Raw genomic sequence first — 17,770 nt, 5'->3', positions numbered from 1 at the left:
ACTCATTGGTAGGTGAACTTGGTCCTGGCTGGATTTCTTGTTGATCTTCTGGGGGAGGGGCCTGTTGTAGTGATTCTCAAGTGTCTTTGCCCCAGGCGTAATTGCTCCACCCTTACCAGGGGCCGGGCTGAGTAATCAGCTCGGGTTTGCTTTCAGGAGCTTTTGTTCCCTGAATGCTTTCTGTAGAGTTCGGGAGGACGGGAATGAAAATGGCGGCCTCCCAGTCTCCGGCCCGGAGGAGCCGAGAGCTCGGGGCCCCACTCCTCAGTGCACCCTCAGAGAATAATGCCCAATTACTCCCATCTCCCTGGCCCCTGGCCGCACTCCAAGCTCACCGAGCCTGCAACCGGTTCAAGGTAACCCCGAGCTGAGAGCTCACTCCTCGGCTCTGTCTCTGTAGCTGGCTTCCCCGTTCTAATACCTGCAAGCTCTGCGACACTCAGACACCCCCAGTCCTTCTGTGACTCTGCAGGACCTGAGGCCACGCTGATCTCGTGTGGGCTTCACCCCAGTTTAGCCTCTGGATTGATATCCCTCAGCAGAACAGACTTTTAAAAGTCCTGATTTAATGCTCCATTGCTCCGCTGCTTGCCAGGAGCCGGCCCCTCCCCAACGGTCTATCTTCCCGTCGCTTTGGATTCACTTCTCTGCCAGTCCTACCTTTTAGAAAGTGGTTGATTTTCTGTTTCTAGAATTGCTGTTCTTCTTCTCTTTGATCTCCCATTGGATTTGTAGGTGTTTGCAATCTTTAGATAAGCTATCTAACTGATCTCCTGCTACCTGATATAGTCTCAGCCTGCTACTTCTCTGCCATCTTGACTCCTCCCTCTCAATGTGGTTTTGATTTGAGTTCCCCTGATGGCTAATGATGATGAACATTTTTTCATGTATTTGTTAGCTATTTGTATGTCTTGTTTGGAGAAGTGTCTGTTCATGTCTTCTGCCCATTTTTTGACATGATTAGCTGTTCTGTGTGTGTTAAGTTTGAGGTGTTCTTTATAGATTTTGGATATCAGTCCTTTGTCTGTAGTGTCATTTGGGAATACCTTCTCCCATTCCGTGGGTTGCCTCTTTGTTTTGTTGACTGTTTCCTTTGCTGTGCAGAAGCTTTTGATCTTGATGAAGTCCCAAAAGTTCATTTTCACCTTTATTTCCTTTGCCTTTGGAGACATGTCTTGAAAGAAGTTGCTGTGGCCAATGTGGCCACACATGGCCATGTGCTGTGGCAACTGCCTATGTTCTCCTCTAGTATTTTGATGGATTCCTGCCTCACATTGAAGTCTTTCATCCATTTTGAGTTTATCTTTGTGTATGGTGTAAGAGAATGGCCGAGTTTCATTCTTCTACACATAGCTCTCCAATTTTCCCAGCAGCATTTATTGAAGAGATTGTCTTTTCCCCACTGGATATTTTTTCCTCCTAGCAGTTCTAGTACTATGTTGAACAACAGTGGTGAGAGCAGGCATCCTTGTCATGTTCCTGATCTCAAAGTGAAGGCTGTCAGCTTTTTCCCATTGAGGATGATATTCACTGTGGGTTTTTCATAGATAGATTTTATGAAGTTGAGGAATGTTCCCTCTATCCCTCTACTTTAAAGCATTTTAATCAGGAACAGATGCTGTGTATTGTCAAATGCTTTTTTTGCATCAATTGAAAGGACCATGTGTTTCTTCTCTCTTCTCTTATTGATTTGTTCTATCACACTGATTGATTTTTGAATGTTGAACCACCCTTGCATCCCATTGTTAAATACCACCTGGTCATGGTGCATAATCTTTTTAATGTACTGTCAGATCCTATTAGGTGGGATCTTTTGAGAATCTTGGCATTCATATTCATCAAGGATATTGGTCTGAAATGAATGAAAGACTTCATTCTTTTTGGTGGCTGTGTAATATATATGTTACCCAGCCACTCTATTGAATATATATTTATATATATATATATATATATATATTCACATCTTATTTATCTATTCATCTGTTGATATGACTATAGTCAAATGGAAGCAGAAAATAGAGTGAAACAATGTGAAAATTTTACTGGTTGACTGTTCAAGGTAATTTATTCATTTATATGTCTGGCCCCTCAGCTGGGATGGCTGAAACAACTGAGGATCATTTGGTTGTTTCTCTCCATGTACAGTCTTCCTTTGTAACATGTTTATCTCAGGGTGGTCAGACTTTTCCCATGGACGTTGGATTTTTCTCATGCACGCATTCCAAACGTGAGTTTTCAAAAAATTAGGAATCAGAATCCACCAATTGGTACTTCTCAACTGAGCATTATTTTGCCCCTATCCCAGGGAATATTTAGGCATGTCTGAAGACATTTTAGCTTTCATAAGTAGAGAGAAGGTGTAACTGGCATCCTGTTAGTAGGAACTAGGAATGCTACTAAACGTTTTATAATATACAGGATAGCTTCATACAACAAAGCATTATTCAACCTCAAATGTCAATCGTCTAAAATTTAAGAAACCCCATCTTAAAGTTTAGACCCAGAACTCAAAGTCTCACTTTTTTTAAAAAAGATTTTATTTATTTATTTGACACAGAGAGAGAGAGATCACAAGTAGGCAAAGAGGCAGAGAGAGAGAGGAAGGGAAGCAGGCTCCCTGCTGAGCAGAGAGCCCAATGCAGGGCTCAATCCCAGGGCCCTGGGATCACAACCTGAGCTGAAGACAGAGGCTTTAACCCACTGAGCCACCCAGGCATCCCTCAAAGTCTCACTTTTGCCATGTGCTATTGGTCAAAGATTCTGCAGGCTAGAATTTTAGTTACTAGACACTATGAAACAAAAGGGCCCTGGACTCAGTGATACCAGGCACAACTAAAGACAGACATCAGGTGCCTTTTGAATAGATCATTGTAAATTAATTGAAAGTGTACATACTGTAATGGTTAATTATATGTGTCAACTTGGAGGATGCTTTTGGATGAGCTTAAGATTGAAACTCATGAACTTTGAGTAGGCAGATTGTGCTCTATATTGTTGGTTGTCCTAATGCAATTAAAGGCCTGAATGTAACGAAAAGACTGATCTCCCTGAAAAGAAGTAATTCTGTAGATAACTGCCTACATCTGCACCATTGGCTTTCTTGGTTCTGTAGGCTGCTGGACTTCAGACTAGAACTTCAGTGTTGTCTCTCCTAGATTTTGAGCCTGATAGCCCATACTACAGATTTAGACATGCAGTTTCCATAATCATGTAAGTGAAATTCTTACTATCTATCTACCTATATCTATCTATCTATCTATCTATCTATCTATCTATCATCCTCATCAATTTATTTATTTTCTCTATCCCCTATTGTTTCTGTCTCTTTGAAGAACCCTGACTAATACAGATGCTCATAGCTCCTCCTATATCTTGGGTTCTCAGAATATCTGTAGTCAGATTTATATATCCAGACAGGAAATTGAAGAATTCCTCTCTAGAGAAACTCAATAACTGAAGAGAAAAGTCTCATAGAGAAAGGAATTGGTAGATCATTCTAATTAAACTTCATCATTCCTAGACATCATGCCATGATGCCTTTAGTTCACAAGCTCCAAACAATTAGCATTTTTTTTCATTTTTAAAATTTAAATTCAATTAGCCAACATATAGTACATCATTAGTTTCAGATGTAGATTTCAATAATTCATCATTCACATATAAGACTCAGTGTTCATCACATCATGTGCCCTCCTTAGGCATCCCTCCACCCAACCCCCTCCAGCAACCCTCAGTTTGTTTCCTATAGTTAACTTTTTCATGGTTTGTCTCACTCTCTACTTCCCTTTCAGTTTTCCCTCTCTTCCCCTGTGATCATCTGCAATGTTTCTTATACTCCGCATATGAGTGTAACCACATAATAATTGTCTTTCTCTGATTGACTTATTTTGCTCTGCATAATACTCTCCAGTTCCATCCATGTCATTATAAATGGTAAGTATTCACCCTTTCTGATGGCTAAATAATATTCAACTGTATATATATACTACATCTTTACCCATTCATCTGTCAATGGACATCTTGACTCTTTCCATAAATTAGCTATTGTGGATGTTACTGCTATAAACATTGGGGTGCCTGTACCCCTTTGGATCATTACATTTGTAACTTTGGGGTAAATATCTAGTAGTGCAATTTATGGATCCTGAACAGTTCTATTTTTAACTTCTTGAGGAACTTCCATACTGTTTTCCAGAGTGGCTGTAATAGCTTGCATTCCCACCAACAGTGTAAGAAGGTTCCCCTTTCTTTGAATCCTTGCCAACATTTGTTGTTTCCTGATCTATTAATTTTTTTTTTCCATTCTGAGTGGTGTGAGGTGTTATCTCATTGTGGTTTTGGTTACTTTTTCCCTGATGCCAAGTGATGTGGAGCATTTTCTCATGAGTCTTGGCTAATTGTATGTCTTCTATGGAGAAATGTCCATTCAAGTCTTCTGCCCATTTCTTGACTGGATTATTGTTTTTTTGGGGGGGTTGAGTTTGATAAGTTCTTTATAGATCTTCAATACTAGCCCTTTATATGATATGTCATTTGGAAATATCTTCTCCCATTCCATAGGTTAACTTTTAGTTTTATTGACTATTTCCTTTCTGTGCAAAAACTTTTGATCTTGATGAAATCACAAAGGGTCATTTTTGCTTTTATTTCCCTTTCCTTTGGATACATGTCTAGCAAGAAGTTGTTGTGACCAAAGTCAAAGTCTGTTTTCCCCTCTAGCATTTTGATGGATTCCTGTCTCAAATTTAAGTCTTTCATCCATTTTGAGCATATTATCGTGTGATGTAATAAAACAGTCCAGTTTCATTATTTTACATGTGGCTGTCCAATTTTCCAACACCATTTGTTGAAGAGACTGTCTTTTCTCCATTGTATATTCTTTCCTGCTTTTTTGATGACTAGTTGACCATATAGTTGAGGTCAATTTCTGGGTTCTCTATTCTGTTCCATTCATCCATATGTTTATTTTTTTCCCAGTACAATATTCCTTGGTGATTATAGATTTGTAACATGGTTTGAATTCCAGTATTGTTATGCCTCCAGCTTTGGTTTTCTTTTCAACATTCCTCTGGCTGTTGGGGGTTCTTTCTTTTTTTTTTTTTTTTAAAGATTTTATTTATTTGACAGAGAGAGAGAGATCACAAGTAGGCAGAGCAGCAGGCAGAGAGAGAGGGAGAAGCAGACTCTCTGCTGAGCAGAAAGTGCAATGTGGGGCTCTATCCCAGGACCCTGAGATGACGACCTGAGCCAAAGGCAGAGGCTTAACCCACTGAGCCACCCAGGCACCCCTGGGGTTATTTCTGGTTCCTTACAAATTTTAGGATTATTTGTTCCAATTCTGTGAAAAATATTGATGCTGTTTTGATGTGGATTGCCTTGAATGTGTAGATTGCTCTAGGTAGTGTAGACATTTTAACGATATTTGTTCTTCCAATCTATGAGTACTGAATATTTTTTTCCATTTCTTCGTGTCTTCCTCAATTTCTTTCATAAGCATTCTATAGTATTTAGAGTACATATATCTTACCTCTTTAGTTAGGTTTATTCCTAGGCATCTTTTGTTTTTTGGTGCTGTTGTAAATGGGATTGATTTCTTAATTTCTCTTTCTTCTGTGTCATTATTAGTGTACAGAAATGCAACTAATTTCTGTACATTGATTTTATATCCTGCCATGTTGCTGAATTCCAATATGAGTTCTAGCAATTTTGGGGTGGAGTCTTTTGGGTTTTCCACAGAAAGTATCATGTCATCTGTGAAGATCAAGAGTTTGACTTCTTTCTCAATTTGAATGCCTTTTATTTCTTTTTGTTTTCTGATTGTTGAGGCTAGGACCCTGAACAGACAGACTCATAGCCAACAAGGAAATTGAAGCAGTACTCAAAACTTGCCAAACAAACAAGAGTCCAGTGCTGAATGGTTTCACAAATGAATTCTACAAAGCATTTAAAGAAGAATCAATACCTATTTTTCTGAAGATGTTTCAAAAAATAGAAATGGAAGATAAATTCTCAACTCAGTCTAAGAGGCCAGAATTACCTTGATTCCAAAACCAAAGACCCCACCAAAAAGGAGACTTATAGACCAATATCCCTGATGAACATGGATGCCAAAATTCTCACCAAGATACTAGCCAATGAGATACAACAATACATTAAAAGGATTATTCACCACAAACAAGTGTAATTTATTCCTCGGCTTCAAGGGTGGTTCAACATTTGCAAATCAATGAATGTGATACATCATATTAATAAAAGAAAGGACAAGAAGCATAAGAGCCTCTCAATTGAGGTAGAAAAAAAAACATTTGACGAAATATAGCATCCTTTCTTGATAAAAACTTTCCACAATGTAGGGATAGAAGGAACATACCTCAATATCATAAAAGCCATATATGAAAAGTCCATCAATGGGGAAAAACTGAGATCTTTTCCCTTAATGTCAGGAATACAACAGTTATGTTCACTCTCACCACTATTTTTCAAAATAGTACTAATAGTTCCAATTAGCTTTTTAGTGTCTCATTCTTAAATATAAATGTAAAATGTCTTAAATCATTAGGTATTGGAGGAAAAACTCTAACATTAAATGCAGTTACCAAAACAAACCAAAATAGAGGTGGGTTGGGTAGGGGAGGACTTTAGAAGAAATATAGCAATATAGGTAATAAAAGACAACTTAATACAAAGCAAGCAAAAGCTAGTAAATTGTTGTAAATTTGATACTGAAGGACAGAAGAGAGAAAAATGCTACATTAAGGAACAAGCATAGCCTGATATGAAAAAAAAAAAAGAAGAAGAAGAGCATAGAACAAAAAGAGCTCATGGAAATATAAAATTCAATAAACATATTAAATATAATAATAAATACAATTTCAGAATGATGAAAAAGAGAGAAGGAAAATAGGAGAAAATATTTTTTACAATTGGGGATTAATCTGGAAGATTTAACATTGATGCTGTAGAGATTCTGTCAACAGATAACAAGAAAATGGAGATTCATAGTAGCTAATTTCTAAATATGGCTCCCCAATATATCATGCCTCCTTATATTTGTGTCCTTATTTATTTTTCTCCTCTTGGATTTGGGCTGACGTTTGGCTTCTTTGACCGACAAAATGCAGCATAACTATTGTATAGTTTTCAAGACCCAGAAAACCTCAAGCGAGAACTTCCCAGCTGAGTTCAATTAACTCATGTGTCTGGGTGAATGGATTAGACACTATATTACATGAAAATTAACACCTCTAACCTCCTACAACTGCTAGCTTCTGTTATTAGCTACCCTACTATTCTTCTGTCATACTATCTTTTAGCTACCTTATTATTCGTCTATAACATTATAAAGTTGTAATCATCTAATTATTTTTTAATTAAAAAGTATTGATTTCCTCTGCTGGACTATAGGATTTATAGCAGCAAGAAAAATCTCTATTTTCTTTATAGAGTTAACCTCTGTACCACAGCACTTACTAACTCGGTTGGCACATAGTCTGTACTAGATAAATATTTATTGACTGAATGAATAAAGAATCCAAATTGTGGGGCATCTGGGTGGCTCAGTCAGTTAAAAGTCTAACTCTTAATGTCAGCTCAGGTCTTGATCTCCATTTGTTAGTTCAAACCCCACACCGGGCTCCACACTGGGTGTCGAGCCTACTTAAAAAAAAAAAAAATCTAAATTTCAACACTAGTTAGTACTTGTCATTTCTCATTGGATTTCTAAGATTATTTTTACTAAACAAAAAAAAAAATTCTACTGGTCAAAATTAGCTTGTTGGTTAAGCCTATTTGAGAGACAGCATAACCTAGCTCAAGCCCCCCCCCCAAATTATGAATTTGCTACAAGCAAACTAAACTACTGGATTTCATGCCTTTGTTTATCTATAAAGTGAGAATAATAATACTACCTGTCTCCTTGGTTTACTATATGTAAATGTGTTTGTCATATATATGTGTAATATACACAAAATGCTTAAGATAGTGCCTGGCACATAGTAAACACTTTTGTATGTGTTAAATATTTGAAGAAATTCTTTAATCTTTGGTCAGAAATCCTAATTTATATGAAAAAAATTGCCTTTCAAGCTATAAAAACTAAAATATTTCAAAATCAACGATTTCACTTTACAATTATTCCTTTTTTAAAAAAGATTTTATTTATTTATTTCTCAGAATGAGAGTGCACAAGCAGGTAAAGGAGCAGGCAGAGGAAGAAGCTGGCTCCCTGCTGAATAGGAAATGCGATGTGGGACTTGACCCCAGGACCCCAGGATCATGAACCCAGCCAAAAGCAGACGTCCAACTGACTGAGCCACCCAGGAGTCCCTAATTAGTTCTTTCTTTCTACTCTGGAAACACACACACACACACACATATCCTTCCCATTATGTAATCTGTAACTCAGTTTCTATAAACACTGGGGTTCATTCATATTATTTAGTAAAATCCAAAACACAAAGCCTGGACTGCATAATATAGTTGCTAAAGAATTAAATGCATATGTTTTCAGGTAACATATAGTAAACCATAATTTTGATTCTTAAATAATATTTATTTTTTCTGGATTTAATGTTTAACTCTTTCAAAGAAAGGATTTTTAAAATCTGCAATAAACAATCAGAATGAACAACTCTACTTAGAGAGGTAATAGGTGAAAAAAAATGATTACTATTCCAAATAAAGTTAGACTTTTGCCTATTCATCATTTTCCAATTTAAGGAATTCAATATAATCTGAAAGACTATTGTATTCATGGGAAGCAAATGAAGCATTATTAAAAGTGGGTAATAGTCTTAAATCCATGTATTTTAAGATTAAAACAAATATATCTATTGGATAAATATTACATTAATTTTTTTTCTGTATTCTGGAAAAGTACCTTTACACAAGTAATTTACCTACTGTCATGGTATAGGTTTTACTGAATTTCAGCACAGGAGGTTCTAAATTGCAGCTGATTTGGTGGACTTTTTCTCTGTTCTTTACATGTTTTTTATTATTTTTTTATTTTTTAAAGATTTTTTTATTTATTTGACAGAGATCACAAGTAGGCAGAGAGGCAGACAGAGGGGGTGGGGAAGCAGGCTCCCTGCTGAGCAGAGACCGCCCCCCACCCCGATGCTGGGCTCCATACCAGGACCCTGAGATCATGACCTGAGCTGAAGGCAGAGGTTTAAACCCACTGAGACACCCAGGTGCCCCTGTTCTTTACATGTTAATCAACTTGTTCCTACAGTTCTTTTTTTTAATTTTGGAGAATTGCTGCAATAGTATCTTGAAGAAAAATAATTATTTTTGGACCAAAACATTACTGTTGGAGGATTTTCAAAACCTAATTAAAAAAAAATGGTGTCAAGATTTATCTGTGTGATCTCAGTAGGTCATCAATAATATTTTTTATATTATGACTTATGTGTAGACATGCACTAGTTCTATATCTCCCTTTGCTGGTATCATACAAAACATGGGATTTTTATAAAGATTAATAAAGTTCAGCATGAAATATTTTAAGTGTGATTAAGGACAAACACTAAGGGCAGACTTTGCTTTATATAGCAGATGTACCCTGAAGAATTGCGTATATTCTTTTTTTATTCTTTTTTTTCTACATCAAAAAACTGAATTATGCCTTACCATATAATTAGACTATAATTTCAAAGACTGTTCACATTAAACATTTTTATTTTGAGACATACTATCACTAGCCAAAATCATGCTTATTAATGGGGCAAAGCCTCTAAAGTCACAACAGAATTTTTTATTAAAACTTCACTATATACTCAGAAAATCAATTCTTTAATAAACCAGTATATTACAAAAACTGTTGTCAATGAGATAATTAATAAAGATCTTTCATATTATTAAGGAAACTCCAAGTGCACTCTTTTTTTTTTTTTTTTAAGAGAGAACGAGAGTGGCGAGGGACAGTGGGAGAGAATCTTAAGTAGGCTCCACGCCCAGTGCAGAGCTTGATATGGGGCTCTCTTTAACAGGCTTGTAAGATCATGACCTCAACTGAAATCAAGGGTGGGACACCTAACTGACAGAGCTACCCAGGTGTCCCCCAAGTGCACTTCTCAAACAACTTTTCTCTGTGGTGTTCCCTAAAGATTTTTTTTACACCTTTGTCTATTTCTCCACAACTTTATTAAGTATTGTTCTGCTATAGTAGATTTATAATTCATATCCACTTTCACTTACAGTAATGGTATCTGTCTCTTTAAATTAGCACTCCTCTACTCCATTTTTCCCTTCACATCTTACTATTTTAGAAACTTTTAGAAGAGAAATTATATGAATCAAAGTTTTAATGGTAAAGGGAAAGTAGGATTCAATTAAAACATGAAGATATATAGCAATAGAAGACCCACAAGACCAGGTGAAGCATTTTAGTGTCATAGTGTAAAGGAATGGTCCTCCTGTAGTATACTATGATATTCTTGTTATATGAATGCTTTATTATATAGTTAAAAATAATATTGTAAGGTGAAGATGGCTATCTCTTTATATAGAGGGTAGAATTTCACAAAGTTAAGATTTCTGCCCATCACCTGGAATGTGCTTTTAAAGAGAAAACCAGCATTGTTAGTTTTATTTAGCCTTGACAATGAAGGGGACCAAGGCATTTAAAAGACCGGTTTCTGTATTTGAAGTTATGACAGTACATTTTCTGTGGTTGTGGAATGTGACTGGGAAGTGGGGGGATACAGACAAGGTTCCTATATATTTAACCATCCCTTTTAAGTCAATTTTGATTACTGTAGCATTGTAGTAAATTTTGAGACAGGGTATGAAATGGTACAAGGCCTCTCAGCCCTGTGAAAGAGGCAGAGACAGAGGTTTAAGCTTTGGAAGCTGGACTTCTGAATTTGTTTATTTTCTTTTTATTCTTAATATGTGTGAAGCCTTTTGAAAACCAAGGAAGTTAAGCAAGAAAAGAAAAAGAAAAAAAGAAAAAGATACTCACATTGGAAAGAAGTAAAATAACCTATATTTGCAGATGACATGTTCTTATAAATAGAAAACTCTAAAGAATCTTCAAAATACCTACTAAATCTAATAAATGAGTTCAGCAAAATCACAGGATACAAGATTAATATGCAAAATTCAGTTGTATTTCTATACATTAGCAACTAAAAATTCAAAATGGAAATAAAAACCCATTTACAGAATCAAAACTAAAATACTTTGGAATAAATGTAATCAAAGAAGGGCAAGACTTGTATAGTCTAAGAACTACAAATATTGCTGAAATGAAAGATACCTAAATAAATGAAAAGATATCCCAAGTTAATGTACTGAAAAAGAATTTTGTTAGTATGGCAAAATTCCCCAAATTTATCTGCTTATTTATTGTGATCCTTATCTAAACTTCAACTGCCTTTTCTTTTGTAGAAGTGAAAAGCTGATCCTAAAGTTTATATGGAATTATAAGGGACCCTGAACAACCAAGAACAAAGTTAGAGGACAAATACTCTCTGATTTGAAAAATTATTACAATGCTACAGCAACCAAAGGTATGGTACTGACATGTAGACATAAAGATCAATGGTATAGAATTGAAAGTCCAGAAATTAATCCATACATCTGTGGTCATATTGATTTTTGAAGAGTGTCAAGACCATTCAATGGGGAAATAGTGTTTTCAGGAAATGATGTTTGGACAAATGGATGGCCACATGTAAATGAGTCAGAGATTTAAATGTAAGAGATAAAGCTATAAAACTCTTAAGGTGTATGGGTATATATCTCTGACCTGGGCTTTGGTAGCAGATTCTTAGATATGCCACCAAAAACACAAGCAATAAAAGAAAAAGCACATTAGACTTAACTCAAAATTTAAAAACATGTGCATCAAAAGACAGCAACAAGAAAGTGAAAAGACAACCCACAGAATGGGGAAAATTATGCAAATGATTATAACTGATATGACACTTGTATCTAAAATATGTACACATCTTACAGCACAATACTAAAAAGACAACCCAAGAGAAAAATGGGCAAAGGATGTGTTAGACACTTTTCCAAAGATAAACAAATGGATGATAAGCACATAAGAAGATGTTCAACATCATTATGGAAATGCAAATCAAAATCACCATGATTTCAATCACCTCCAAATAACCCCACTAAGATGGTTACAATAAAATATAGACAATAAGAAGTTTTGACTAGGACATGGAAAAATTAGAACCCTCATACATTGCTGGTGAGAATATGTGAAACTGAAGCCACTTTGGAAAACAGTCTGAAAGTCCCTCAAAAAGTTAAACATGCCATTACTATATAATTGAGTGGTTCTACTCCTAGATATATACCTAGGAGAAATGAAAACATACATGAGCACAAAAAGTTCTACATGTATATTCATAGCAGCATTATTTATAATTGATAAAAATATGGAAACATCTCAAATGTTCAAGAAGCAATGTAGTATATCAATGGGATATAGTATTATTCAGCCATAAAGAGAAATGAATTAATGATACATGCTGCAACATGGATGAACCTGGAAACATGCTAAGTGAAAGAAACCAGACACAAAGACCATATATTGCATGATTTCATTTATATGAAATATCTAGAATAGGCAAATCTATAGAGGCAAATTAAATTAGTGGTTAACAGGGACAGGTGAGAAAGGGAGTGGGAATGGAGAGATTGCTAACTGGTACTTTGGTTTTCATTTGGGTAAAAATGTTTTGGAATTAAATAGTGGTAGTTGCACAATATTTTGAAAGCACTAAAAAAACCACTGAATTGGAAATGGTTAAAATGGTAATTTTTTTTTTTCCTCAAAGATTTTATTTATTTGACAGAGAGAGAGAGATCACAAGTAGGCAGAGAGGCAGGCAGAGAGAGGAGGAAGCAGGCTCAGTGCTGAGCAGAGAGCCCGATGCGGGGCTCGATCCCAGGACCCCGAGATCATGACCTGAGCTGAAGGCAGAGGCCCAACCCACTGAGCCACCCAGGCGCCCCTAAAATGGTAATTTTTATGTTAATTTTATCTCAGTGCAAAAAAAATAAAAATGCTTTTGTGAACATCACAATAGAAAAATCAACACTATATTATTTCACTAACTATATTTTTAGATATATTAAAAAATTAATTATTTTTGAAGAGAATTTTTATTAAGGTCAATCTAGTAAAATTTTATGGATACACATATAACCAGAACTGCCCTTCTGAAAAAAACAAAATTGTAACTCTTTTAAAAGTGGAATTGCAATTTTATTTGTTCACAAGCTGATAATAAAGTTATATCTGAGAAAGAATTATAACTCCCTGTATTACAGAAAATAGTTAAGCTTTTTTTTTTTTTTTTTTTTTTAATAAAAGCAACCTAGACAACCACAAGAAGCAAGAAGTTTGGAAGAAAGTTTTCTGGATCTCCCCACTTTGTGAAATTATCACAGATAGGAGTAAAATTAAAATTCAAAGATTTAACACATAAGTCACACAAAAGGAAATTCACTGACAAAGTTTAAAGCATAGTTTCTTATATATTCCATTATTATGATCACAAAATGTATAAATGTTTCACGTTAGCTACTTTGTGACTAATAATCAGTATGAAGATGTTTTGAAATTAAGCTGATGTTAAAGAAATGCTGTATTTATAAAATATTTGATAAAGAATATTCATTTCTATAAACATTACAACATGGAGGTACATATTACCAAATTGTAAAACTATAGGGCAACTTTAAACAATACTCTGAGTTTCTTTTTTTTCATCTTTTTTGACTCCTTCTTTTTCAGCTACGTCTTTTCTAACTTCAGCCTTCCTTTTATTTTCCTTTCCTTTCCCTCCATCTTTCCCATCTCTCTTCCCATTTTCTTCTGTTCCATCTTTCTCTTTTCCATGTTTGCCTTCTTTTCCATCTTCTCCTTTCTCATTTCCACCTTCGTCCTTATTTCCAACTTCCTCAGTTCCACTTTTCTCCTCTTTTCTATCTTCATTCTCTTTTCTGTCTTCTTGTTTTTCTTCTCCTGTGTCTTTTTCATTTTCAAATTCTTTGACATCTTCTCCTTTCCCTTTTTGATCTTCACCCTCTTTTTCTTCTCCTTTCTCTTTTTTCTCTTCTTTTTCCTTTCCATATTCTTTTTCTTTTCCATCTTCATCTTCTTTTTTATCTTCTTTTCCATCTTTGTTCTCTTTCCCATCTTCTCTTTTCTCTTCTTTTTTGTTTTGGTCTTCTCCATCTCCTTCTTGATCTTTCTCATCTTCTCCAGCTACTTCCACTACTTCCTTCTTTTCTATTCCCTCTTCTTCAACATCTTTGTTTTTTTCTTCTTTCATTTCCCCAAGTTCTTTTTCAGGAGCTGGTGCCTATATGCATAGAGAAATTTTTAAAATATTATATTTGAAAATTTAGAACTATTTTCCTTAAGTATTTAGACAGAATTATAACCATTTTATGAAAAGAATTATACTTAATTTACAAGAAGGTAATTTTCCTGTGAAAAACACATCTCAAATATCACAAGATAAGGAAAAGATTCTAAGAAGTAGGATTAACTAAAATATCTTCACACACGGGGTGCCTGGGTGGCTCAGTCGATTAAGCATCTGCCTTTGGCTCATGTCATGATCCCATGTCCTGTGATCGAGCCCCACATCAGGCTCCTTGCTCAACAGGGAGCCTGCTTCTCCCTCTCCCTCTGTCTGCCACTCCCTTTACTTGTGCTCTCTCTATCTCTCTGTCAAATAAATAAATAAAATATTAAAAAATAAAATATCTTCACACAAACATGTATAATTAGATATTTCAAACAATAAATTCAGGAAAATATATTCACATACAGAATTTTCATTACAAATATGGGAAACAGTAAATACAGAAAAATGACATATATTCTATAACACCAATTCTCAATGAGAAAACAAAATGCATTCCTTGAGGAAATAATATTTTGTTTCTATAATAGTGAGATTTAAGTTTTCTCTGAAAAAAGTTACTTGGAAAGTCTTTTATTGGGTAGACTGTGGGGGAAGAACTAAGAGGGCAGTGTACTAGGAGGACCTTAGGTTTGCCTTGTCCCCCAAGCACAGCTAGATAACTATCATTTTGAATACCCAAGAAATCGATGTGAGGATTGATAAAACAAACTGCCCAAATAGAAGCAAAGAAGAGGCCAAATGGAAAAGCCAGGATATGCGGACACATGGTTTCGGGGAGAAATGGATAGTAGGTTCTATGGAAGGAAGGGAACCCTGGTCATAGAGAAAGGTGAGAGAGAGTGGTGCGCACAGGGAAACACAGAAGGAGAATGCTTCTCCAAAGCCATTGGTTGGAAAAATGAGGGGGGGGCTGATTTCTGTGAGCTTTTAAACCAATGGGGCTCAAAGACTAGAGTTTTAGAGGTACCCAGGGACAAAGGAGCAGGATGGCACCATTTCCCTTCTTTGTTCCTCAACGTAAACTGATCATAGAAATCAGAAAAACTCCAACATTGACTGTTTAACCTGCTTACCCCAAGACCTGCCCCTGCCATGCTCTGCTGGTACTGCTTTTGTCAGGCAAGTGTGCCTAAGGACTGGCACAGCAGGCCCCTTCCCCAGAAGACTAGTACAAAACCCTGCATGCAGCGCATCTACTGAACATAGAATTCTTCAAAACTTCAGCTGTAGTGGAATTAGTATCAAATCTCTTTTAACAAGCAGACCAGAACATACATAGTTAAAATTCACCACACTCTGGCCAAGGTCCAAACAATGCCCACTGCAGGCAAGGAGAACCTCGGCAGACTACCGACCTGGGGATGGGGCAGCCAAAACACAGCAGCAGAGTGCACACTGCACACACAAGAGACACTTCTGGAAGGGCCAGGCCCTGGATACTATATGACCTCTTCTTCATAAAGCCATTACTGTCAGGAGCAGGAAACACAACAGGCTTTCCTAATACAGAGAAGAAGACAGAGACCTAGACAAAATGCCAAGAAAGGAATGCACTCTAAAAGAAAGAATAAGAAAATGTTAAAGCCAAGGCTCTAACAGAAACAAATGTAAGTAATACACCTGATTTGGAATTTAAAGCAACAATCATAAGGATACTAGCTGGGCTTGAAAAAAGCATGGAAGACATCAGGGAGACCATTACCAGAGATATAAAAGGGCTAAAAAACCAATCAGACTGAAATGAAAAATGCAACAACTGAGATTTAAAACTAACTTGATGTAATGACCACAAGTATAGGAGAAGCAGAAGAACAAATAAATGATACAGAAAATAGAATTATAGAAAATAATGAAGCTGAACAGAAGAGATACAGAAAAAAGACTGGAACATGGGAGTAGACTTAGGGAACACAGCAACTCCATCAAACAAAATAACATTCATGTCATACGAATCCCAGAAGAACAAGGGAGACAGAAGGGGGCAGGAGGTTTATCTGAGGAAATTATAGTTGAAAACTTTCCTAATCTGGGGAAGGAAACAGACATCCAAATCCAGGACACACAGAGAACTCCCATGAAGATTAAAAAAAAAAAAAAGAGGCCAACACCAAGACATATTGTAGTCAAACTTACAAAATATGGTGATAAAAGAAAAATTCCAAAAGCAACAAGACAGAAGAAGGAGTTAAGATAGCATAGGAGTAGGGGTGTCCCTAAGTTTGTCTCATCACTTGAATAAGGCTAGATAGTTATCAAATCATTCTGAACACCTGAGAGATCAATCAGAGGTCTGAGGACAAATACTGCAAGTCTACAAGTAATAAAGTGACCAACTTTTAGAAGGTAGGAGGTGCAGAGACTTGAGTCTGGTGTGATAGAACTATGGATATGGGAGAGGTGAGGGGAGCCTGCTTAAGGAGGCTACTGGATAGTATTGTAAGCAGCAGAGTGCAAAATCAGAATGTTTGGAAGTCTGCTATAGTGGAGGATATGCCTGGCTTAAATGTGCCCAGGTAGAAGAGCAGGGCAGAATTTCGGGTGTTACACTGTGGTCTGAAGATCCCCTGGATCTCAAGAAGAATGGGTCATCCTAAGCACTGCACTATTCCCAGGCATAGGAACAGGGAAGCTGGCTGAGAACAGTGAGTCTAGGTGCCAGGTATCTGCTCTGTATTGCCATAAATTCTGAACCACTGTGCAGTCATGGGACCACTTTCTTGGGACAAGTCTGACAAAAGGCAGAAGTGTGGCAATACTCTACCTGGGGGGAACAGCAGGGGTCGACACTATGGGAGTCCCTAAAGTTAGAATTTTGAAACTCATTCGCATGCCTGAGATAAAAACAAACAAACAAACAAAAACAAACACACACACACAAACAAACTCAGACATAGGCAGGGTGTACACAAGGTTCTGAGAGAAACCAGGGAGAGAAGATGATTGATTGCTCTTTATGAGCAATCAGCTCAAGAGCTGGGGTTGTGAATTTTCAGCTCCATAACTAGAGAATATGGCACCGCCATATTCATCCCTCAGTGATGAAAGACTTCAGGGAGCAAAACAGTGCCACCAAAACTGTCCAGAGCTACTTACACCAAGTCCTGTCTCCCTGTGCACTGGAGGTACATATCCACCTAGGGCAAGTCCACATGAGAATCAGTGCAAGAGGCCCCTCCCCCAGAAGACCAGCACAAACAATTTGCGCATGTCAAGTTTACTGATCATAGAGTACTGCAAAGCTTCAGCTCTAGGGGAAAATAGTATCTAACCTCCTTTGTACTTTTTTTTTCATTTATTTTCTTATTTTTTCAAAAAATGCTGGTGCTTTGATCTTGGACTTCCCTGGCTCCAGAGCTATAAGAAAT

This window comes from Enhydra lutris, unplaced genomic scaffold, assembly GCF_002288905.1.
Source record: "Enhydra lutris kenyoni isolate GAN:26980312 unplaced genomic scaffold, ASM228890v2 scaffoldscaffold79, whole genome shotgun sequence".
NCBI classification, from domain to species: Eukaryota; Metazoa; Chordata; class Mammalia; order Carnivora; family Mustelidae; genus Enhydra; species Enhydra lutris.
Note: the sequence above shows the minus strand (reverse complement) of the source record.